Source organism: Mya arenaria, chromosome 12 (genome assembly GCF_026914265.1).
Source record: "Mya arenaria isolate MELC-2E11 chromosome 12, ASM2691426v1".
NCBI lineage: Eukaryota > Metazoa > Mollusca > Bivalvia > Myida > Myidae > Mya > Mya arenaria.
In genome coordinates, this window is record NC_069133.1 from 29,931,800 (window position 1) to 29,957,930 (window position 26,131).

The window sequence follows — 26,131 nt, forward strand, 5'->3', positions numbered from 1 at the left end:
TGGTGTTTTTAATGAGATGAGACGATTTAATTGATCGTTTATCGTAAATGATTCATTATTTCAATTGTATGTTTATGATATAGCGACATGTTTTTCTAAATTACAACAGACAGCCAAAACCTTATAAAGACAGTGAAAATAAAACCATTTCCTTTATCGCATTGTTTTATAAATTGTTCCCAATTATAACTGTGGTTTACAACGGTAACGAAACATTTGTTCTTGGTCGTCGCTATCAACCAGAACACGCGATAAGAAAATGAAATAAATCTGATATAAATATGTCAAACGCGTTAATTGATTGAAAACTGTTCAAACATTGAGAACATTGAATGGATCTATTTTAAGTTTTGGTTTTAATGTGATACATTTGTAAAGAAATAGTAGTTAGCAAGGTAGTCTACAGTATAGTAATTTAGATTTCCAAGTTTTTTTTCCGACACTCGCTTAGTATTCAAAGGAAATTCAAGATATTATGACATTTTATGTACCACAATTAAGTTTTTTATGATTGAACAGCCCAAAAGATGAAGTAATATGCAGGAAGGATTATGTAGCCAGTTGTATAACACTTGGTAAAGTTGTCACATGTATATCTTTCGGAAAAGTAAATTATTTGAGTGGTAAATAATAAAAGCTGGATAATTTTTGACAAATCAATAAACATTTCGGCTTACTTACTTGACCAAACAATTGGTTTAATTGGCCTAATAGGCAAGAAACCTGTTCCAGGGGGACCAACGTGAAATGTGTTCGCCGAATTTTAAGTGAAGGAAATTGTGTGAAGCCGAATAAAATGGCGGCGTTGAAAGGAATTTCGGTGTTTCCAGGATGTATTTTCACCTGGTAAGTAAGTTATATCACCTTTCTCGCAATATAAATACGCCTACCCGGAGACCAGACGTGTAAGCGTCTCTCGGTTTTTTAACCTATGTTTCTAGAGGCCTTTACAAAAAAGTTATTGAATGTATAAGCTGAACGATTGATTGTTTACAAAGTGAAAATAGAAAATTGCGTGACTTGAAACTGTGTTTTCGGCCCAAGTTTAAGATTCTTGTACCTGTTTTAGGTATTTGTTATTGAATATTTGCATTATTTATCTTTTCGATCGCTACTGCACTTACATGGGTATTATACGGCCGATTTTTTTCATGTCTAAACACCTTTTATGTTGGGCGACGAAGTTTTATGCAGTTTTTATGTGAAGCAGAATCAGAATATACATGCGTTTATAAAAGTTTAATTAAGACGTGAGCTGTAACACATGTTAATAATTATAACAAAAGGAAATTTGAACGTACCGTGTATTTGTTATGCAAAATTACTTGTATAGTATTCCAGCAATTCATCTATATGAACTCGGAAATCAAATTATTACTCGGTAATAAATGTAAGAACTCTTGATGTAACGCGAACGTCCCGCAATACGGCAAATACATTGAATGCAATATTATCAGTCTAATTTTATCTTACCAACGAAAATACGTTTTAAAGCAGTTTAAGTCTACCCATACTCATACGTAACCCCACCAACCCCGGCAATTGTCTTGCAATGGATCTTTGGATACAACGTTAAATAACAACACATATGTATGAAATAAATGTTATGATATAATAATAAAGCACAATGACTTACTTTCACTGAAATGTACTGATATTTATTTTGTCTAACCTGGTCTAAAATAATTTGTTAAGAGTATATGGTATTCTTACCAATGCAGGATTATAGATAGTGGAATTTCACGCAAATGTATAACCCACTCAACTATTTATTCTAAACCCTTTAAGAATACCTTAACATTGGAACACGTATTTCAGTGAACGTAAGTTATTGACCGCAGTGAAGTGTTTATACCCTCAACATCGTCTATGAATTAAAAGAGGCTGTGGGGTCTTCCCATACGATAAATTTATCTTCGGTTAGTGTAAAATGGTGAATTTTAGAGTATACAATCTTGCTAAAATAGTACACAGGTGTATCTGGTGTGTAATTTTGCATTAAAAACACGTGGTATGTTCTTATCGGGTACCACATTTTCTTTTATTATTTATATTAAAATGTGTCTTAAGAACGCTATTAATGTTGCACTCACACAGATATTCCGTTTTAACAACTTTTTTTTATTTTTTGTCTTGGTAAGAACAATTATTTGCGTAAGGCCACTCCTTTTTTATTTTTTTGGTTTACAAGAATTTTTGGAAAAAATGTCCACCGGGTGGTCGAAAAAAAAAGAGGAAAAAAGTCACAAAACATACTCTTAAAGGGTGAAAATCAGAGAACAACATAAAAACATTGAAAATTTATATCATTTACTTGACATTTTACATTTTTAAACTGCTATTAATGCATGTTTTAATACACTCAAAGTTTCAAAGTTCTAATTAAACACACAGTTTAAATCTTACATACTGTGCATATAAAACATCAATGAAATTGACTATAAAACATGTTTACATGTTATAAACTACACTTTTTATCAAAGATACATTGAATATTACTCGGCAGGACATTTGTTTAGCTTTAAGGGTATGCTAAAGCAAAAGTGAATGCAGAACACTTAAAAACTGACCAATATAAAATTGGAAAAAAAGGGAAGGCAAATTTTACGCTTTAAAATACACAAGAATTGCACTGTATTAAGACAACACATTACATTTTCTAAGCATTGTTTCAGTTATTTCAATATTGGAAAATGTCAATAAAGTGAATTTCCAATTTTGTAAATAAGGAAGTAATATTGTATGAAGACATTGTGCTTTAATATTGTGCAAACAATTCCTGAAAAACTAAAAACCAAACTAGACCTAGATTTGAGTTTTAATAACCTTTACCATGCGGGGTCCTAGTTGTGTGTAACCCTATCCATGCTAAGTCCGGATATTTTCGGACCGGGATATTTACCATGCGATGTTCAGCAAATCCATTTCAAATTCAAATCTTGCAGCAAATTACCACATCAGTACATAAAAATCACATAGCAAAATAATAAATCTAGCATGTGACTTAACTTTATGTACCAATGATACATATGTAGTAACAGTGAAATCCATAATTATGTATCGGATATTTTCATCTTCTCCCAACTCCGCCAATTTGTGTATCATGCGTTCACAGGGCATCTATACTTCATGAGTGTTTTTTTTCATTTGAAAGAGTATTCCTTGGTTACAACAACAAATCTCATTTATAGTGAAATATCAAGTTCATTACAAATTAAAATGGACTTATTCAAAATAGTTTTCCGTGTTGTTTTATCTTAATGATTTGCACACAACTCCTGGCATTAGTAAATGTCATTGACACATGTGTTCAACTCTTTCATTGTTTTTACTCTACTATTAACCCAAACATGAATAAACATGTAATCTAGAATAAACACAAGGTTAACATTGACTCAATGACAAGTATTTCCAAACCAGTTTGTGATTTAAAATCCATAAACACAACCGACCGAACTTGTGAAACTAGGTCACCGGTGTCAACTAAGAAATTTTAATTTCGATTTCACCACTCACACTAAGTGCACTGTTATTTGATATTTAAACATAAAATGTCATAAAATATTTTTTCTCACACATAATTTACAGATATTTGTGTCTACTTATTCGATGGCAGCCGCTGCCACTTATTTTTCATCTATAACAACAATATTTTCATGACCTAAATTTGCGGCGAAAAACAACAATCACGTGACAGTTGTTGTTTGTGTCGGCTGTTAAATTTGCCAATGTATTTTGCTATTGTTATTTTAACAACTCCTGCATATTTAACTTAATTATTTCATAAAAGGAATGACTTCTATCGTCAATTCCGCCATTGCCAACGGCGCTGCCATAACAGTTGACTGGCTCACATGCTATCACTATAAATCGGCGAATACGGCTACGGAACAACAAACCAGTCGATATCTACGTACTGCATTCGTACTCTTATCTGTTCGTTTTTCTTTTGTTTCGCACCAAAATCAATACGGTCAGGAAAATAATTTTGAAAAAAAAGTGAAATTCATTTTTTTTATTTTTTTTGTACTTTTCGGAAAATTAGACCCGCCGGTTTTGTAAACCAATTTATATAAAAGTAGTGGCCTTAAAGTAATAGTTAACTGATATTAAAATATTGTTTATCAAAGATCAGATCGCAGATTTTCATATTTCCGTAAAAATAATATTTTATAGCTTAAACCGTTACTAACAATTTAAAAAAAATGCATAAAACATAATTTATTTGAATTTAAATATAATTTTTGTCGGCAGTCTTATATAGCGGGTTTCCATGGATTTTCGCAAAAATGGCTCGTTCCAGGACTTAATTAAAAAGTTGTCAAACCGTTTAATCTGTGAAAATGCAGCTTTAAAGCACGCTTATTCTAATTCTGCTTCACACAAAATCTGCATAAAACTTCGTCGCCCAACATAAAAGGTGTTTAAACAAGAAAAAAATCGGCCGTATAATACCCATGTAAGTGCAGTAGCGGTCGAAAAGATAAAAAATGCAAATATTCAATAACAAATACCTAAAACAGGTACAAGAATCTTACACTTGGGCCGTAAAACCCAGCTTCAAGTCACGCAATTTTCTATTTTCACTTTGTAAACAATCAATCGTTCAGCTTATTCATTCAATAACTTTTTTGTAAAGGCCTCTAGAAACATAGGTTAAAAAACCGAGAGACGCTTACACGTGTGGTCTCCGGGTAGGCGTATTGATATTGCGAGAAAGGTGATATAACTTACTTACCAGGTGAAAATACATCCTGGAAACACCGAAATTCCTTTCAACGCCGCCATTTTATTCGGCTTCACACAATTTCCCTCACTTAAAATTCGGCGAACACATTTCACGTTGGACCCCCTGTGTTCCATCAAACAACGTGAGCGATTATCAAATTAATCAAATATGTGTTTCCGACGTAAATACAGTAATGACTGGTTTTTGGTTTCTACCATTTATGATTTTGTTGTGACCGAAAACCAATCAATAACGAGGATTTTGTTGAAACGTATTGTTGTCTTCCCAAAATGCACGTAAAACAAAAGCAACACAGTGTTTAAAGGTTTTTGTAGGGGCAATACAGTGTTCTAAGATTTGTGTTGGTGGAAACACAGTGTCCTTCGGTCTGTATTGGTAGCAACACAGTGTTCTTAGGCTTTCGTAGGGACACTACAGTGTTCTAAGGATTGGGTCGGGGCAATCAAGTGTCCTTAGGTGTGCGTCAGTGACAAACACAGTGTCCTTAGGTCTGCGTCGGTGACAAATACAGTGTACTAAGGTCTGCGTCGGTGACAAACACAGTGTCCTTATGTCTGCGTCAGTGACAACACGGTATCCTAAAGTCTGCGTCGGTGACAAACACAGTGTCCTTATGTCTGCGTCAGTGACAACACGGTATCCTAAGGTCTGCGTCGGTGACAAACACAGTGTCCTTATGTCTGCGTCAGTGACAACACGGTATCCTAAGGTCTGCGTCGGTGACAAACATAGTGTCCTTATGTCTGCGTCGGTGACAAACACAGTGTCCTTAGGTGGTCTGCGTCGGTGACAAACACAGTGTCCTTAGGTGGTCTGCGTCGGTGACAACAGTGTCCTTAGGTGGTCTGCGTCGGTGACAAACACAGTGTCCATAGGTGGTCTGCGTCGGTGACAAACACAGTGTCCTTAGGTGGTCTGCGTCGGTGACAACACAGTGTCCTTAGGTGGTCTGCGTCGGTGACAAACACAGTGTCCTTAGGTGGTCTGCGTCGGTGACAAACACAGTGTCCTTAGGTGGTCTGCGTCGGTGACAAACACAGTGTCCTTAGGTGGTCTGCGTCGGTGACAACACAGTGTCCTTAGGTGGTCTGCGTCGGTGACAAACACAGTGTCTTTAGGTCTGCGTCGTTGACAACACAGTGTGCTTATGCCTGCCTCGTTGATAACACAATGTCCTAAGGTCTGCGTCGGTTACAAACACAGTGAATATTGTCGATCGTCTTGGCGGGTGTTGTTGGAGCCTATGATGAAAACAGTGGACCTCCTTTCTGATTCTGGTATCAATATTCTTTACAAGTGCTGAAACGTGGGGTGACAAAAGCCAAACCTTTTTTCCAAACACATCATAACAAGATAATGCATTGGTATGTATAACGGTTACTTATGTCTTATCTACATGTATTTGAAAAACAATAATTTGTACTTTAAACGTAAGTATAGTTCCCTAACAAGAAACGAGGTGTAAAAAAATCACCCCTTATGCCGATTTTCCTCCTCTTAGCAACAATAGTTAGACAATATTTCTCCGTAATAAGCCCCATGGTTATAATGTGTGGACTCTTGGGATATAAATTGTGGCAGTTAAATTGATTTTCAATTGCTTCTTACTTCTTGTTTCTCGCAATGCACCTGTTATAAAGTAAGTTTTGAGAATCTGAAAGCAGACATTTTAATTCGCTTTATGCTTTTAAATTGAAATAAAATGTAATTATAGTTTGCGAACTTATCGTAAATCACTCAGATGCAGGTTAATATTTTGAACAAATTATTCTGGAAACGACCAACTTTCAAAATATTAGGTTATTATCTCGATAACGCTTACAATACATTAGGTTATTATTTCGATAACGCCTACAATACATTAGGTTATTATCTCGATAACGCTTACAACACATTAGAGCATTATCTCGATAACGCCTACAATACATTAGGTTATTATCTCGATAACTCTTACAATACATTAGGTTATTTTCTCGATAACGTTTACAATACATTAGGGCATTATCTTGATAACGCATACAATACATTAGGTAATTATCTCGATATTTCTTACAATACATTAGGTTATTATCTCGATATTTCTTACAATACATTAGGGCATTATCTTGATAACGCAAACAATACATTAGGTTATTATCTCGATATTTCTTACAATACATTAGGTTATTATCTCGATATTTCTTACAATACATTAGGGCATTATCCCAATAACGTTTTCATGAAGGGCACATTATTGTTATTATTATTATTATTATTATTATTATTATTATTATTATTATTATTATTATTAAATACTACCAAAACGTCCGATGATTTCCAGCAAGTATAACCGATTTTATTGCGAGACATAAATCAATTAAACACAGCTTGTTCATTTGTTTTCTAGAAACCTCTTGTTGAGCTTGTAGCTTTCTGGTGAAGGAGATAGATAGAGCAAAGTCAATACAAACCCTTCAACGGTTAAAAGATGCTAATATTGACCGAATACACACACTTGAATCTGACGCTTGAGAACATATTTATTGCGGAAGGACATCAGGAGCTTTGTTCTTTGAGTCATTGTCATAAAACACTCCATGAGTTATATGCAGCTAAATTGCCTTGGATCCAGCAGTCCATGTAGAAATATAAACAGACTCATTAACGTGTTTAACTCTTTATCTTTCTGACTGGGGTAGTTTAAGGAATTTGGGAAACGCTTATTTAAATACTTGTCCATATGTTTAATTGATCGCAGACTCCCATTCAAATAAGGCTTATAAAACATTTATGATCATCATTTTTACTGTTCAAAAACTGACGTAAAATATTTCGAAACAATTTAGTATCCTATTCAAAATTAATAATAGCTTGTTTTAATGGTTTGTGTTTTGTTTCAGAAGGAAAATACTAATCATGAATACAAGTTATTATAGTTTAAACTGAATTTTAATAATACAGTGACGAGCTCGTGCAAGGTTCAATGTATTTTTTGGTCCAGGGGGCAGGCATGTCAAACTTCCCTGGGGGGTGACATATTTTACTGCTTCATTTATTTGGAATAACAAATCCTACTGCTCTAAGGGGGATTTTGTGACAAATTTCCCTGCTCCGGGAGTGTGAGTTTTAAAAAAAATTCCTGCTCCGGGGTGGGGGACGGGGTTAAAAAAACTCCACTGCTTCATTGGAGGGGGATGACATATTTCCCTGCTCAAGATGGGTTGGGGTAGCAAATTCCCCCGCTGGGGTTGGGAGGTTACAAAATACCGAGCTCCAGCGCGGGGGCGTTTACAAAATTCACATCCTTATTTCTCTTCTCTGGGGTAGGGTAAAAAGTTCCCTGCTCCGGGGGGGGGGGGACAAATTTCCTTGCTCTGGGTGGGGACTAATTTCTCCCTTCCCGATGTTGACAAATTTCCCTGCTCCAGTGGGGTTGGAAAATTTCCCTGCTCCAGTCTGGGTAAAATATTTCTCTGCTATAGGAGAGAGGGGTAACAAACTTCCCAACTTTAAGACTGGTATGTTAGCCACATTTTCAGTTTGTCTAAGTGAGCCCGCTGGGGCAAAACATTGATATGTGCTACACTATGAACTGTCACAAGACCAACATATGCAGTTGCATTCAATCAGACGTTATTTCCGGGAATGTATTTTGTCTATGTGTATATGCAAAGGTTTTACACAAAAGCTTTTATCGAAAATTATCAGCTATCTTTAGTTATTTTATGATGAATACGTAAAAGGTAAAATTAGACATATTTCTGTATGTTTCGGTTTTCTCTTGTTCTCTTATGCGAATCTGAAAGTGCCTTTATCGAATTTGATGGTACAACGTAATATTTCTAAAATATCGACTTTCAATGCAAGGAAACCAGACAGTGAAAGAAACTCGTACCAGTTGTTCGGTAATTGTATGCATCAGGCTTACATTTCATGTAACATACTTAAACCCCTTCTTTATTTATTTCCTTAGAACTGATAAATCTATTTTCCGGTCACAAATTTCTTTCAGATTTATCTTGCCCGCGCAGCCTCTCAGAACAAAATCATTGTAATTACAGTCCGTTGATGAAACGGTCAAAAGACGGCGCGATTTGCATATATATTACATATTAGATGGCAAAATAAGCCTGGCTTTTCCAACAAATCACAGACTATAACTAGCATTATGAAACTCCGGACCTCTACCAAGCTGGCTGGATTAGTTGGGCATTGCGAAGATATGCCTTGAATACGAAATAACGGCTGGCCTCAATAAGGGCTTCTATCTGATCGCGGTCAAGAAATATATTTCTCCATGATGAAGTAACCGATATGTTTTACTTAATTTGTTTTGCACAAACTTGAAAAACGTCCTTACAAGGACTTGCAAAGTCGTATGACAAGGTTACTCGACTTACTTTAGTTGTTTGTTGTTAACTTTGCTAATTAATGCTCAGTTTGTCCGCTACTTGTAGATTTCGAGTAGACGTGTTTTATGGTCTTAGGATGATGATTAATAATAAAAACCCATACATTGTAGCAATAGTAAACTAGTTTTCTTTGTCCTTAAAGATAGCGATGTCCCTAATGTGATAATTCAAATATTCAGAAACACACACAACATCAAAGTTAAACCAATGCAAACATTTATGATAATCTTCCGAAAATATCAATGTATGGACCCAGATACGAATTGTTGATAAGTTTGATAATACATGAATGAGTAAGATTAAATATGCAAAAACCCATTTTTTAAAGAGACTTCTTTGAAACGTAGCCAAAACCTGTGTTTGGCTGAGCGGTCCTTAGAGCCCTTGTTTGTTTGCCTCATAGGAGAGCAAGCCAAATTGGACGCTTCGAGCCAAATACATGAGTATCGTTAGACACTCAGCTAATCAGGCCAAGCGATCGAATTAATCTTGTATATCCGGGAGCTGTGACGATAAAACAGCCATAGTTCTGAATGAAAAATGTGATCAGTTTGTTCCTTGAAAAGAATATAATGATAAAAAACAAGTGCTCAGCCTCTGGTTTGTCCCTAATACCGCCATCAATCAAGTCTAATAATGCAACAGAAATGACAGTTCTATGTTTTAGGCTCCGTAATTTGGCAGAGCGCACAAACATCACTTGTAAGTGGAGTTCGACTGGTAATTATTGCCTCCGATATCCGTTTCATGTTATGGAAACCTAACGTTTTATATAGACATTGCGCGTTTTTACATTCATTACAGACATAAAATCAGGGGAAAGATCTAACAGGGAGTTTTACCAGGAATGACGAAGCATGAGTTGCTGGTGTTTGAGATGGGAAATGTCGTGAAACTGCTTTAATTTGAATCTTTGATGTTTTAACAAACGATCGTCTAACAGGCAAAGGAAAACAACATAATTAAGTTTTCGAAAAGTGTTTGATGTTTATTTTACACAACATTTAAGTGTACATTTTACCACACACTTGAAACAATTGGTATGGTTCACATTCATTTAAACATATTTTATGCTGTGTATAATGGTTACTTGATGCTTTGTATAACGGGTACTAAATGTTGTGTTGACGGGTACTAGATACTGTGAATAACGAGTACTACATGCTGTGAATAACGGGTACTAAATGTTGTGAATAACGGGTACTAGATACTGTGAATAACGAGTACTACATGCTGTGAATAACGGGTACTAAATGTTGTGTTAACGGGTACTAGATACTGTGAATAACGAGTACTACATGCTGTGAATAACGGGTACTAAATGTTGTGAATAACGGGTACTACATGTTGTGAATAACGGGTACTACATGCGGTGTATAACGGGTACAAGATGTTGTGTATAATGGTTGCTGTGTATAATGGTTACTTGATGCTGTGTATAATGGTTGCTGTGTATAATGGTTACTTGATGCTTTGTATTATGGTTGCTGTGTATAATGGTTACTTGATGCTTTATATAACGGGTACTACATGCTGTGAATAACGGTTACTATATGCTGTGAATAACGGGTACTACATGCTGTGTATAACGGGTACTACATGTTGTGTATAACGGGTACTACATGCTGTGTATAATGGTTACTTGATTCTTTATATAACGGGTACTACATGCTGTGTATTACGGGTACTACATGTTGTGTATAACGGATACTACATGATTTTTATAACGGGTACTACATGCTGTGTATAACGGGTACTACATGGTGTGTATAATGGTTACGTAATGCTTTATATAACGGGTACTACATGCTGTGAATAGCGGGTACTACATGATGTGTATAACGGGTACTAGATGATGTGTATAACGGGTACTACATGTTGTGTATGACGGGTACTACATGCTGTGTATAACGGGTACTAGATGTTGTGTATAACGGGTACTTCATGCTCTGTATAACGGGTACTACATGCTGTGTAAAACGGGTACTAGATGATGTGTATAACAGGTACTACATGTTGTGTATAACGGGTACTACATGCTGTGTATAACGGGTACTAGATGTTGTGTATAACGGGTACTTCATGCTGTGTATAACGGGTACTACATGCTGTGTAAAATGGTTGCTTGATGCTTTATGTAACGAGTACAACATGTTGTGTATGACGGGTACTACATGCTGTGTATAACGGTTACTAGATGCTGTGTATAACGGGTACTTCATGCTGTGTATAACAAGTACTACATGCTGTGTATAACTGGTACTACATGCTGTGTATAACGGGTACTACATGTTGTTTATAATGGTAACTTGATGCTTTATATAACGGGTACTACATGCTGTGAATAACGGTTACTACATGCTGTGAATAACGAGTACTACATGCTGTGTATAACGGGTACTACATGCTGTGTATAACGGGTACTACATGCTGTGTATAATGGTTACTTGATGCTTTATATAACGGGTACTACATGTTGTGTATAGCGGGTACTACATGTTGTGTATAACGGATACTACATGCTGTGTATAACGGGTACTACATGTTGTGTATAACGGGTACTTCATGCTTTGTATAACGGGTACTACATGTTGTGTATAACGGGTACTAGATGCTGTGTATAATGGTTACTTGATGCTTTATATAACGGGTACTACATGTAGTGTATAACGGGTACTACATACTGTGTATAATGGTTACTTCATGCTTTGTATAACGGGTACTACATGTTGTGTATAACGGGTACTAGATGCTGTGTATAATGGTTACTTGATGCTTTATATAACGGGTACTACATGTAGTGTATAACGGGTACTACATACTGTGTATAACAGGTACTTCATGCTGTGTATAACGGGTACTACATTCTGTGTATAACGGGTACTACATGCTATGTATAAAGGATACTACATGCTGTGTATAACGGGTACTACATGCTGTGTATAACGGGTTTGTTCAACGGTTATCAGATGGTGTGTTTTACGTCTTCTAGATGTTGTGTATAGCTGTTACTACTCGATAGCATTATAGAACATATAATGGTTTTCAATTCATGAACACATAGTGTTGTTTTGTTTTTAAAATAACAGTCATTTTACTTTTGATCCATTATATATATATATATATATATATATATATATATATATATATATATATATATATATATATATATATATATATATATATATATATATTACAATATTCTTTGTTTTTGGGCCCAAAGTTCTGTACAAAAGCTAATCTTTTTTATTGCTGAAAAGGAAATTGTAAGGTTATTTAATTTGCTTAATCATGTATTGTACTATATCAATAAAATGAGTTGTCGTGCTAACAATTATAGGTTTCATACTGCAGGCATATGAACGATTTCAGTTTACGTATTGTATGGTTTCCTTCAAGACATTTGATTTTTATTTGATGAGTATGTAAACTGCATGTGTTTCTCGTTCCAGTTACCTTCTGTAACTTAAGTTATAATTACATTAATCATATGCACGTTATAGAACGCAGATTCAAAATATATCTTGACGTTAAACTGTAACGTAAAGAATGTGTGCAAAATAAACTCTAGCTATTCATTAGCAAAGGGAAAGGCGTTGTGATATATGAATATAGTGCATGCCAACATGCTTCAAGGAACGTTTTAAAGTCGTATAGTACATGACAGCATGCTGCAATAAATGTCCGAATGTCTTATAGTGCATGCCAACACGCTTAAAAAACAAAGTTTAATGTCTTATAGTACATGACAGCACGCTGCAATGAATGTCCGAATGTCTGATAGTGCTTGACAACATGTGCAATAAATGTCCGAAAGTCTTATAGTTCATGACAACATGCTGCAATAAAAGTCCGAATGTCTGATAGTGCTTGACAACATGCTGCAATAAATGTCCGAATGTCTTACAGTGCATGACAACATGCTGCAGTAAATGTCAGAATGTCTTATAGTGCATGACTACATGCTTCAAGAAATCTCTGAATGTCATATACTGCATGCCAATATGCTGCAAGGAATGTTTGAATGTTTTATAGCGAATGCAAACATGCTGCAATGAATGTGTAAATGTCATACTTTTATAGTAAATAACAAAATACTGTGAGGAATGTTTTAATGTTATATAATGCATGCCAATATGCTGCAATAAATGACTGAATGTTATAAATTGTATTTAAGCATACTGCAAAGAAAAGGTTAAGGTTATATAGTACTGGCAACATGCAGCAAAGGATGTGTTTACGTTATAAAATACTGACAACATGCTGCACTACAAGGAATGTGTTATGGTTATATAGTACTGGCAACATGCTGCATTACAAGGAATGTGTTATGGTTATATAGTACTGGCAACATGCAGCAAAGGATGTGTTTACGTTATAAAATACTGACAACATGCTGTATTACAAGGAATGTGTTATGGTTATATAGTACTGGCAACATGCTGCAAGGAATGTGTTAAGGTAATATAGTACTGGCAACATGGTGCAAGGAATGTGTTAAGGTAATATAGTACTGGCAACATGCTGCAAGGAATGTGTTAAGGTAATATAGTACTGGCAACATGCTGCAAGGAATGTGTTAAGGTAATATAGTACTGGCAACATGCTGCAAAGGATGTGTTTACGTTATAAAATACTGACAACATGCTGTATTACAAGGAATGTGTTATGGTTATATAGTACTGGCAACATGCTGCAAGGAATGTGTTAAGGTAATATAGTACTGGCAACATGGTGCAAGGAATGTGTTAAGGTAATATAGTACTGGCAACATGCTGCAAGGAATGTGTTACGGTAATATAGTACTGGCAACATGCTGCAAGGAATGTGTTATGGTTATATAGTACTGGCAACATGCAGCAAAGGATGTGTTTACGTTATAAAATACTGACAACATGCTGTATTACAAGGAATGTGTTATGGTTATATAGTACTGGCAACATGCTGCAAGGAATGTGTTAAGGTAATATAGTACTGGCAACATGCTGCAAGGAATGTGTTAAGGTAATATAGTACTGGCAACATGGTGCAAGGAATGGGTTAAGGTAATATAGTACTGGCAACATGGTGCAAGGAATGGTTTAAGGTTATATAGTAGTGGCAACATGCTGCATTACAAGGAATGTGTTATGGTTATATAGTACTGGCAATATGCTGCAATGAATGTGTTAAGGTAATATAGTACTGGCAACATGGTGCAAGGAATGGGTTAAGGTAATATAGTACTGGCAACATGGTGCAAGGAATGGTTTAATGTTATATAGTAGTGGCAACATGCTGCAAGGAATGTGTTAAGGTAATATAGCACTGACATCATGGTGCAAGGAATGGTTTAAGGTAATATAGTACTGGCAACATGCTGCAAGGAATGGGTTAAGGTTATCAAGTACTGGCAACATGCTGCAATGAATGTGTTAAGGTTATATAGTACTGGCAACATGGTGCACGGAACGGTTTAAGGTTATATAGTACTGGCAACATGGTGCAAGGAATGTGTTAAGGTAATATAGTACTGGCAACATGGTGCAAGGAATGGGTTAAGGTAATATAGTACTGGCAACATGGTGCAAGGAATGGGTTAAGGTTATCTAGTACTGGCAACATGGTGCAATGAATGTGTTAAGGTTATATAGTACTGGCAACATGGTGCAATGAATGTGTCAAGGTTATATAGTAGTAGTGTTATGGTTATATAGTACTGGTAACATGGTGCAAGGATTGTGTTAAGGTAATATAGTACTGGCAACATGGTGCAAGGAATGGGTTAAGGTTATATAGAACTGACAACGTGGGATGTATAGTACTGGCAGCATGGTGCAAGGAATGTGTAAAGGTTTATAGTACTAGCGACATGCTGCAATGAATGTGTTAATGTTATATAGTACTGGCAACGTGGGATGTATAGTACTGGCAACATGCTGCAATGAATGTGTTAAGGTAATATAGTACTGGCAACATGGTGCAAGGAATGGGTTAAGGTTATATAGAACTGACAACGTGGGATGTATAGTACTGGCAGCATGGTGCAAGGAATGTGTAAAGGTTATATAGTACTGGCGACATGTTGCAATGAATGTGTTAATGTTATATAGTACTGGCAACATGGTGCAAGGAATGGGTTAAGGTTATATAGTACTTGCGACATGCCGCAATGAATGTGTTAAGGTTATATAGTACTGGCAACATGTGGATAGGAATGGGTTAAGGTTATATAGTACTGGCGACATGCTGCATGGAATGGGTTAAAGTTATATAGTACTGGAAACATAATGCTCGGAATGTGTTGAGGCTATAAAGTACTGGCAACATGCTGCACTTGATGTGTTTTGGTTGATAAGGTTTTATCGTACTGGCAACATGCTGCAAGGAATGTGATATAGTTATATAGTACTGGCAACATGCTGCAAGTAATGTGTTGAGGTTATATTTTACTGGCAACATGCTGCTCGGAATGTGTTAAGGTTATCAAGTACTGGCAACATGCTGCAATGAATGTGTTAAGGTTATATAGTACTTGCTACATGCTGCAAGGAATGTGTTTGGGTTATATAGTACTGGAAACATGCTGCTCGGAAAGTGTTTAGGTTATAAAGTACTGGAAACATCATGCAAGGAATGTGAAGAGGTTATTTAGTAATGGCAACATGGTGCAATGAATGTGTTAAGGTTATATAGTAGTAGTGTTATGGTTATATAGTACTGGCAACATGGTGCAAGGATTGTGTTAACGTTATATAGTACTGGCAACGTGGGATGTATAGTACTGGCAACATGCTGCAATGAATGTGTTAAGGAAATATAGTACTGGCAACATGGTGCAAGGAATGGGTTAAGGTTATATAGAACTGACAACGTGGGATGTATAGTACTGGCAACATGGTGCAAGGAATGGGTAAAGGTTATATAGTACTGGCAACATGCTGCAATGAATGTGTTAATGTTATATAGTACTGGCAACATGGTGCAAGGAATGGGTAAAGGTTATATAGTACTGGCAACATGCTGCAATGAATGTGTTAATGTTATATAGTACTGGCAACATGGTGCAAGGAATGGGTTAAGGTTATATAGTACTTGCGACATGCTGCAATGAATGTGTTAAGGTTATATAGTACTGGCAACATGTGGATAGGAATGGGTTAAGGTTATATAGTACTGGCGACTTGCTGCAAGGAATGGGTTAAAGTTATATAGTACTGGAAACATAATGCTCGGAATGTGTTGAGGCTATATAGTACTGGCAACATGCTGCATTTGATGTGTTTTGGTTGATAAGGTTTTATCGTACTGGCAACATGCTGCAAGGAATGTGTTATAGTTATATAGTACTGGCAACATGCTGCAAGTAATGTGTTGAGGTTATATTATACTGGCAACATGCTGCTCGGAATGTGTTAAGGTTATCAAGTACTGGCAACATGCTGCAATGAATGTGCTAAGTTTATATAGTACTTGCTACATGCTGCAAGGAATGTGTTTGGGTTATATAGTACTGGAAACATGCTGCTCGGAAAGTGTTTAGGTTATATAGTACTGGAAACATCATGCAATGAATGTGAAGAGGTTATTTAGTAATGGCAACATGCTGCTCGGAGTGTGTTAAGGTTATATAGTACGGGCAACTTGCTGCAAGGAATGTGTTAAGGTTATATGGTACAGGAAACATGCTGCAAGGAATGTGTTAAGGTTATATAGTAGTAGCAACATGCTGCTCGGAATGTGTTATGGTTATATAGTACTGGCAACATTCTGCAAGGAATGTGTTAAGGTTATATAGTACTGGCAACATGCTGGAAGGAATGTATACGGGAAACATGCTGCTCGGAATGTGTTAAATGTTTTATAGTACTGGCAACATTCTGCAAGGAATGTGTAAAGGTTATATGGTACTGGCAACATGCTGCAAGGAATGTGTTTAGGTTATATGGTACTGGCAATATGCTGCTCGGAATGTGTTATGGTTATATGGCACTGGCAACATGCTGCAAGGAATGTGTTAAACTTATATAGTACTGGCAACATGCTGCTCGGAATGTGTTATGGTTATATAGTACTGGCAACATGCTGCTCGGAATGTGTTAAGCTTATATAGTACTGGCAACATGCTGCAAGGATTGTGTTAAGGCTATTTAGAACTAGCAACATGCTGCAAGGAATGTGTTAAGGCTATACAGTACTGGCAACATGCTGCACGGAATGGTTTAAGGTTATATAGTACTGGCAACATGGTGCAATGAATGTGTTAAGGTTTTATAGTACTGGAAACATGTTGCTCGGAATGTTTTACGGTTATATAGTACTGGCAACATGCTGCACGGAATGGTTTAAGGTTATATAGTACTGGCAACATGGTGCAATGAATGTGTTAATGTTATATAGTACTGGCAACATGGTGCAATGAATGTGTTAATGTTATATAGTACTGGAAACATGATGCAATGAATGTGTTAATGTTATATAGTACTGGAAACATGCTACTCGGAATGTTTCATTACTATGGTTTATGCCCTTATAAATAGTTTTAGTAATGACGTGTCTTTTGTTTCGTATACAACATTTAGTGTAACAGTGTCTTAGGGAAACTATGACCCATATACTCCTTGAGTACAAATTGAGAGTCATAAAAAAACTGGTAGTACGAAAGACACCAATAAATCCTTGTCTTGGCAAAACAGGAAATAGTATTGACGAAATTCCTATTAAGAAGCGTCGTAATGCTTTAACCCTGTAATTGGTGTTTTCCTTTACCCTAGTAGTATCTACCGTGCCGTCTCATCTAATGTCTGTGGATTAAACCGTGGAGTGCTGATATATCACAGATATAGATTCATCGGAGAGATCCAGCCCTTTCAAGACCTCTGTCAATCCGCATTAAGGAGTGATATGTTTTCCAGGAAAATATAAACAGACCAAGTAGATTGGGATGAAGAGGTGATGTTAGTCAAGTGTCAACAAGATCAGAATGCAATAACTATTTAATTTCTTTGGAAGTGAAATGTAATATTTGCATTACGTAGTAGGCGTTCATAAAGAATAGTAGTCCTTTCCAAGTAAATTCTTACCGATGACAGAAAGCAGAATAAATATTCTCTCTAAATCTCTCTTTTTAACAGTTTTTTGAAGGTCATTGTAAGGTGCATAAATTCTAAGGCCCCGGAGTCAACAGTGTTTCTTGTAACAGAATGACGGATTTCCTCAGACTATTGTTGATCTGGATATATATTTAATTTCTCAAGCTCCCAGATTCCAACTTTTCTCCATTTTACAGTTCACTGCTTTAAGCATCAAACCGCGGTCTGTCAAAATGACGGAAAACGGAAACCTTTTTCCATTTTCCTATGGTTAATGATTTTGTCAATATTAGATTTGTATCCTTTATTTTCGTCCCCGCATCCGTTCATATCCTCTTTTTATTAAAACGGAATATCAGCTCTTTCAGATGATGCTTTATAAAACGTGTAGACGGAAGGGTGGCGCAAAAGTGGGACTCCTTTGAAGTGATTTATTCCGCCATAATCAAGTTCATAAATTCGTAGAGGAAGCTCTTGTATCATTCACGTGATTAATAAATGACCGATAAAGATATTGTATTATTCATTCCAGTATTTTATCAGGTCATCTAACAGTCTTAGAATACTACCTGATTGGCTGACACATTGTCAACACAAAACTGACGCAGTGATTGTGTATCGGATGATTGGAAGTAGGTGGACCTTTAAACACACATGAAAGTTGATATTCTTAATGATTAAGTCTACTTCTTAATGATTGCCTATCTGCAATTTCATTGGCCGAAAATGTAGGTTGTTTTCTACGAAAAAATATTTTTTATAGCGCCCCTATCCCAAACATTCCGACACATAGGTCGCTGTTTCGATAACTTAGGTTATGAAAGAGGTAGTTTTATGGTAAAATTTACGGCACCATGCCTACTGCTTTCGGACTAGTTTTCACTTTGGTTAAGGTAGTTCGCGTAGAAAACTATTTCTGCAACTGGTGGGCAAAACAAACATAACAATAAATCTTTATGTTCGGGCGCAAAACATACTCGGCAGCGCAGTCACTTGAGCAACAGCGCCACCGCTTTTATAAATATGTGCATATTTACTTTTTAAGAAGTGCTTATTGTTTTATTGTGTTCCGGCGATAGTACTATGTACATTATAGTTATACTTGCATGCGCCAGAATGTCCTTATGGTGTGTGTGTAAGCAACGATGTGTACTTGAAAATTACAGCTGCACCACGGAAGTGTCGACAGCTCATTGTTTTACCCCAGCGATAAGTGGTAGAGCTGGCGTTTAGTGGCCAATAACATATTATCATTATTATACAATATACCCAGATTTTAAAACTTTTTTTTATATCAACCTAATAATAAAATTGGACAACAAAACGGCATATGACCACACGAGATAGCATGTTCGTATGTCAGCATGTCTACGATGCGCATGATTTATTGCAATAAAAGGGGTAAAATAACTTATGACAATATTTAGAGAAGGCTTACTTCAGTAAACCATGGAGCGTGTGCAGAGACAAACAAGAGGCTGTCATGTCCGGCACAACTATCCTCTTATGGCAAGTTAGCATAGCCAAGTGAGCGCAAAACAAAATCCATCGATGTAATACGTTAAGCAAACAGAATTGACTGCTTCAATCGACCAATGTCTTATTTTCAAGTATTTTCTACTGTTTCTCACAGATGCAAGTGAGTTCGTGCTAAAGAAGATTTAGAATGGTTTCCGAAGCTATTGTACTAATTGAGCGATTTCATGACTTACGCTGGTAAGAGAACACTCCATGGACACAAGCTTTACTCTGTCGTACCATTTACGGTGGAAATAATATTGAGAAATTGAATACTTCATATCACTGAGAACCTGTTCGCTTTTACCAGTGGAAATATTCTTAAAGTATTATGAAAATTGCGGCGTTTCTTTGACAAGTTGGCATAAATATGTATATATTTAGTTACTTGTGACATTTACCATTTCTACATTTTCAGAAAGAAGTTAACTTGCCCTGTGCTCACAGATACACACAAACGGTGCCCAATTGGTAAGTGTTTCAAATAACGCACTCGATATTTTGGTCAATTAGAGAGACACATCCAATAGAAGAAATAGCCGGGACCGATATATCTGATAACAATTCAATAATACATTTTGTAGTCAATGAAAACTGACAAGCCAATTTGTAATGTAAAGGCTTTGTCGCATTGGCAAAAACAAAGTGTCTTTTGTCTGCTCAAGTCACGTCAGATTAATCTGAAAACGTTTTATCATTATTCAAGACCAGTGCTTCTTCGGCCCTTGTGTCGTTGTTGTTAACTGTTTTCTGCTATTACCAGGAGTGTATGTTAGACGATGTATAACATGTGTACACTACCGTACAGTATTCATTTAATCATGATGCAAAGAGGAGTTTCTCTGATTTTATGTTCTTGCTTCAACTTTTTCACTTTAGTTATTTTTATACAAGTACTAGATGACAAAGACGGCACAGACGACATCCTCCCATTGCAATAATGCACCAATCTAGCATTTGAGTTTCAGGCACATTGCAATAATGCACCAATCTAGCATTTGAGTTTCAGGCACATTGCAATAATGCACCAATCTAGCATTTGAGTTTCAGGCACATTGCTAGAAAGTGAGGAGCGTGCACAGCTGTTTCACTCACTGGTTTTATCTGTTTTTCGCCGAAATGTTCAAACATAAAACTTCATATTAAGGAATTTAAAAATGCTAACAATCGCGTTAAAAAACGGATTCACTTGAAATTAAAACAGCTCTTCGGTGATGAAAATGCTATTTTCACTGCCAGCTTTGTTATTGTCTTTGCTCTTATATATTTTGGTTATCAAGTTGGTTACTTAACGTCAATGAGGTAACATAGAGTTTATTACGCCGGGTTGAAAATATTGGAAATGACGTCACAAAAATGTAGTCGTGACGTTGTGTAGTCGTGACGTTATGTTGTTCTCAGACGAGTTAGAACTATAAACAATTATATAGACAATTTCCTTAAAAACTCATCTCGTGACAGTTTATTATATTATACTTGTGGCTGAGGATTTTGATTCGAAAGCGGATTAACCTAAATATGGCAGTATTCCGATAAATGACCATGTTTTTAATTGAAACAAACATAGCAAACAAGATCATATTTCCTATTTTGACCATTCGAAAACTAAGGAGGTTTTACTACTCACACCGGCGTCAGTTGGCAATTTTCCACTTATTATTCATTCATAAATTAATAGTTCACACAATTGTCTAGGGCCACCACACAACGAGTTTACAGTTCTGCCTATCATCCTTAATCCAAAGCATGGTCCCTGATTGACGTAGGAACTCATGTCGAAATTTTAGGGCAGGCTAAAGTGACACCCTTGTTCCAAATCCATATGTACACATGTACAACAAACATCAATCTTGAGTGATTAACCTTTAACTACTTACTAAATAATGCATTTATGGAAAATATTTATTACTGATATTAACAAGATTGTAACCGTGTATTTAATAGCTGAAAACGCAAAAAATATTAAATGATTGGTGAATGCTAAAAGATAACTATAGATTCTAAAGGCACCCTTCTTTGAAATTACGCTCGGTATCCTTCATAAGAACCATTGTTTTCGAAATTTATTCATCCATTTGGGTATATAAAACAAAATTGTACTCATTGTTGTAAATCTTATTTGTGAGTAAGAGTGCATCTTTAAAGCTAACTTCTATACGCTTCATTCAATTAATACTTTATTACACAAATATTGACGACCATCTAACAGTTACATGAGTATTAGAATGTGTATGTTTTATACAATACCAAAGAGCTTGAGCAATAAATGTCTCTTTAAATATATACATAAACAAACAACTTTAATTATTCGCACTTACCAATTACATTTTTGTTTCCCCAAATTATGACAGTTTGTCATATTGACACGCACGGTATTTTGCGACATGCCGCAAACCGTCATGAATATTTTCACACCTACTTCTCGATCTACAGTTCGACTTAAAGAACATAGGATTGTGTGAAATTCGACCACTGGGACTGAAAAACGTGGACGACATAGCGAAAAAGTCGAGATAAAAAATCGAAACAAACAGATTTATTTTATATAGAATAAGAAGGAATAAATTCGGGACCGGAAAAAAGTCGACATAACCGGAAAGTCGACTTATCCGACGTCGACATAGCGAGGTTCGACTGTACATGAATTTTCATGGGATTGCGATTGCTAGGATAAATGTCACTGTTATTAAAATATATAACCATTTGGTACTAAATAACTTTAGTTAGTGTTGACATATTGTGACTAAACTTGATATAGAGGAAGTATTTAAGGAGGACTTCCATGCGAATGTATCTGGGGGCCCTAGGGTCTAGATCGCGCCACAATAATGCCCTTTTTTGTTTATTGATTATCTTAGACACTTCCAAATACATTCACAGACACATATAAATAAATAACTAAAATATGACAATTAACAATTTTAATGATATATTATTCCGTACAAAACTCTGAAAGTAGGACAGTATAACCTGCAGGTTTGTGTATATCACTGCGTGCATTTATTCAATTGTTTAGTTCCACGAAAAGTAGTCAAGGAATCTGCCATTTCAACTCCTAAATTATTTTTTTTGACCACCTTTCTACGGTTCAAGTATTGGATGTATGTTAGATATGGTTCCGATACTTCATGGCAATGAAGTGCACAACTAAGATTACAATATAAAGATAGCAATGGGCACAATTATACCACATGTCATAACAATGTGAGTATAGTTTTAAGCACAAGCATATCAGGCGCACGTTTTGTTTGTTTCCACAAGCCCGACCGGCACTATCTTATCCTCCCGACCATACACTGTTTTTGCCGAAGTGAGGAGTTTTTACGTAATATTCTAAAAAACGTGCTTTTTTGAGTGAACATCAAGTTTGACCATTTTATATTTATAAGTTTTTACAAAAGTGATAATATATAGGGGATATAATGATAGGACGCTTATCTGGTGACATGTATCACGTCGAGTTCGGTGTTTAAACTCGAATCCATCGAGACCGCAGGTCGAGACGAATACATGTTTACTCGCCGAGTTAAGCCATAAAACATTAATTTTAGAACGGAAATATGAAAATCTACGATCTGATCTTTTCTCAGCAGTCTTTTATCACTGGTTTGCAGATATTTACGCAAATAATTGCTCATTCCCAGACAAAAAAAGTTGTAAGAATGGTAAATCTGTGAGAGTGCAGCTTTAAAGAAAACACAAAAGTAAATGATATAAATTATTCTGTCTTAGTAATGAATACTTCAAATAGAAAAGCATAAGCAAATAATGCAATATATATATTAAAATAAATATATGACATCGGCAAAGACACCAAAATCTTGCAACATGTGATGTTAGCAACATACACAACACTGATAAAAACATTATTTTAGGGTTATGAATTGTACGCATTCATTGATCCGTAAATCATTAAATGTACTAATGTCACGTTTTAGCAGTAAGTCATCCCACACTTTACGTCTAGCAGATGATAAGTCTGGTTAAAATAAAGTATATACACAATAATTATTTCAGTCAAACTGTCGCATTTATAACAAGGCTGAATGAAGTACACGACATTGCGACACAGGTGGAATAATTGGCTGAATGAAGTACACGACATTGCGACACAGGTGGGATAATTGGCTGAATGAAGTACACGACATTGCGACACAGGTGGAATAATTGGCTGAATGAAGTACACGACATTGCGACACAGGTGGAATAATTGGCTGAATGAAGTCCACGACATTGCGACACAGGTGGGATAATTGGCTGAATGAAGTACACGACATTGCGACACAGGTGGAATAATTGGCTGAATGAAGTCCACGACATTGCGACACAGGTGGAATAATTGGCTGAATAAAGTCCACGACATTGCGACACAGGTGGGATAATTGGCTGAATGAAATACACGACATTGCGACACAGGTGGGATAATTGGCTGAATGAAGTACACGACATTGCGACACAGGTGGGATAATTGGCTGAATGAAGTACACGACATTGCGACACAGGTGGGATAATTGGCTGAATGAAGTACACGACATTGCGACACAGGTGGGATAATTGGCTGAATGAAATACACGACATTGCGACACAGGTGGGATAATTGGCTGAATGAAGTACACGACATTGCGACACAGGTGGGATAATTGGCTGAATGAAGTACACGACATTGCGACACAGGTGGGATAATTGGCTGAATGAAGTACACGACATTGCGACACAGGTGGGATAATTGGCTGAATGAAGTACACGACATTGCGACACAGGTGGGGTAATTGGCTGAATGAAGTACACGACATTGCGACACAGGGTGGATAATTGGGATGTGTCCTGAAACTATCCATAAAGTTTCACAAGTTTTCTGCCTAAAAGCACTTTAAACCATTGGGCGGCAAATTGTTTGGCCGAGCTTTATATGTTGGCTTTCCTGTCCTGGCACTTAACATTAAAGTCAAGAATCGGTTTCAACGTGATTTTAGGGAGGAACTTTCCCGTTTTCAAGTAATTGAAAAAGATTTAATATACACATGCCCATATTTCGGTAATTATAGTCTATATTCTTCTCCTAAACTATTTTTCATAGCAAATATACATGCATTTCCTATAATTAAACACTTCTTTAACTAGACACCTGTTTGGTAAACGACACAATTTCAAATTGAGAAATTCCTATTGCACATAGTGACCACTCTGTATTTTTGTTTGTTTGCAGTGGCTGCGTATACTTAACACAAAATTTGTCCATCTGTTTTAACAACCACTTTGAAAATGTTTTGGTCTGAAACCGCTAAACCTACCCGTGATGTTTTGAATGAAGCATCATCAAGTGGTATTTCATTAAGTTTGTTCAAATTATGCATCTGGGGACAAAACTGAAAACAAATATTAATGTTGTCCTTGGATGACATTGACTGTGACCTTTTGACCTTTTGACCTATTTATGTTTCAATTTGAGCAATGAAATTTGGAACATGGAACATTGGATTGTGTGTACAGTTTTTAAAACAAATATCAATGTTGTGCTTGGATGACGATCATAACCACTGCAACAGTTGACAATACTCGAACAATGTTTAATCCCAAGTAGCATTGCCACAAAACCTATAAAAAAACAAAGGTTTAAAACTTACACAACGTGGAGCGATAAAGGGCCGTCATGGCCCTCTTGTTCGATTTCATGTTTTTAATTTTATCAAGTTTCCATATTCCGAGATTTTTTTATTTTGAGCACAGACACTGCAGCTTATCCCCTTTATTTCATTCATGGGTTGTATACAACGATCGTAACAATTTAGCTGAGAAAACATGCTTGTTAATCCTCTCTTGTTGATTTAACGATATTTACAATCTATTTTTACAATTTTCATCACAATACGACACTGTTGTCTTTATAACCAGCAGAAGTCGGCGAAAATGGTACACCTTATAATATCAAGATTTAAATTAATCGTCGGCTATGTACCCACTACCTTACCCGTACCCTTACCTTTACCCAAGTGACGTATATAATAAGCATCTACGCAGGAATTTACACCCGTTAAATATAGCGCTCTCATTATATTCGATTTTTTTCTTAAATTTGGTCTGTTTAATAGTTTTAAAACGATTTTTGCAAACGAAGGGAAATTAAGCAAAATTATACTTTTCATCGAAATTCAAGCCCTTTTTAAAGAGGGTTCGGCCGTAATAATTCCAAGCAGATTAAAAGATTTTTCAATAGATTCAAGTCATGTGCGAACCTTAGTCACTTTCCTTTCACACATTCTCTCTTTTCCCTCCTCTTCCGCTCCTCCCCTGTCCTATGTTCTTCTTTCTTTAGCCTCACTCTCTCATCCTTTGTAAATTGATAATCGGTACTGGATCAATGTCTTCCACTGCACTCCCCTTTCACAATTGTCCTACCACAC

The 26,131-nt window shown here is 36.2% G+C and overlaps 1 protein-coding gene across 3 annotated transcripts in view; it reads left to right on the forward strand.

Moving 5' to 3' along the window:
- Nucleotides 1-26,131, forward strand: part of LOC128211409 (tyramine receptor 1-like) — a 314,491-nt gene that overhangs the window by 93,400 nt on the left and 194,960 nt on the right. For 2 of the 3 annotated variants that reach the window (XM_052916167.1, XM_052916170.1), the window contains exon 2: nt 20,149-20,201. The gene's annotated coding sequence lies outside the window, so the exon portion shown is untranslated. Of the gene's footprint in view, nt 1-6,017; nt 6,115-20,148; nt 20,202-26,131 lie in introns of those variants that run through there. The other variant, XM_052916168.1, reaches the window with a different exon arrangement.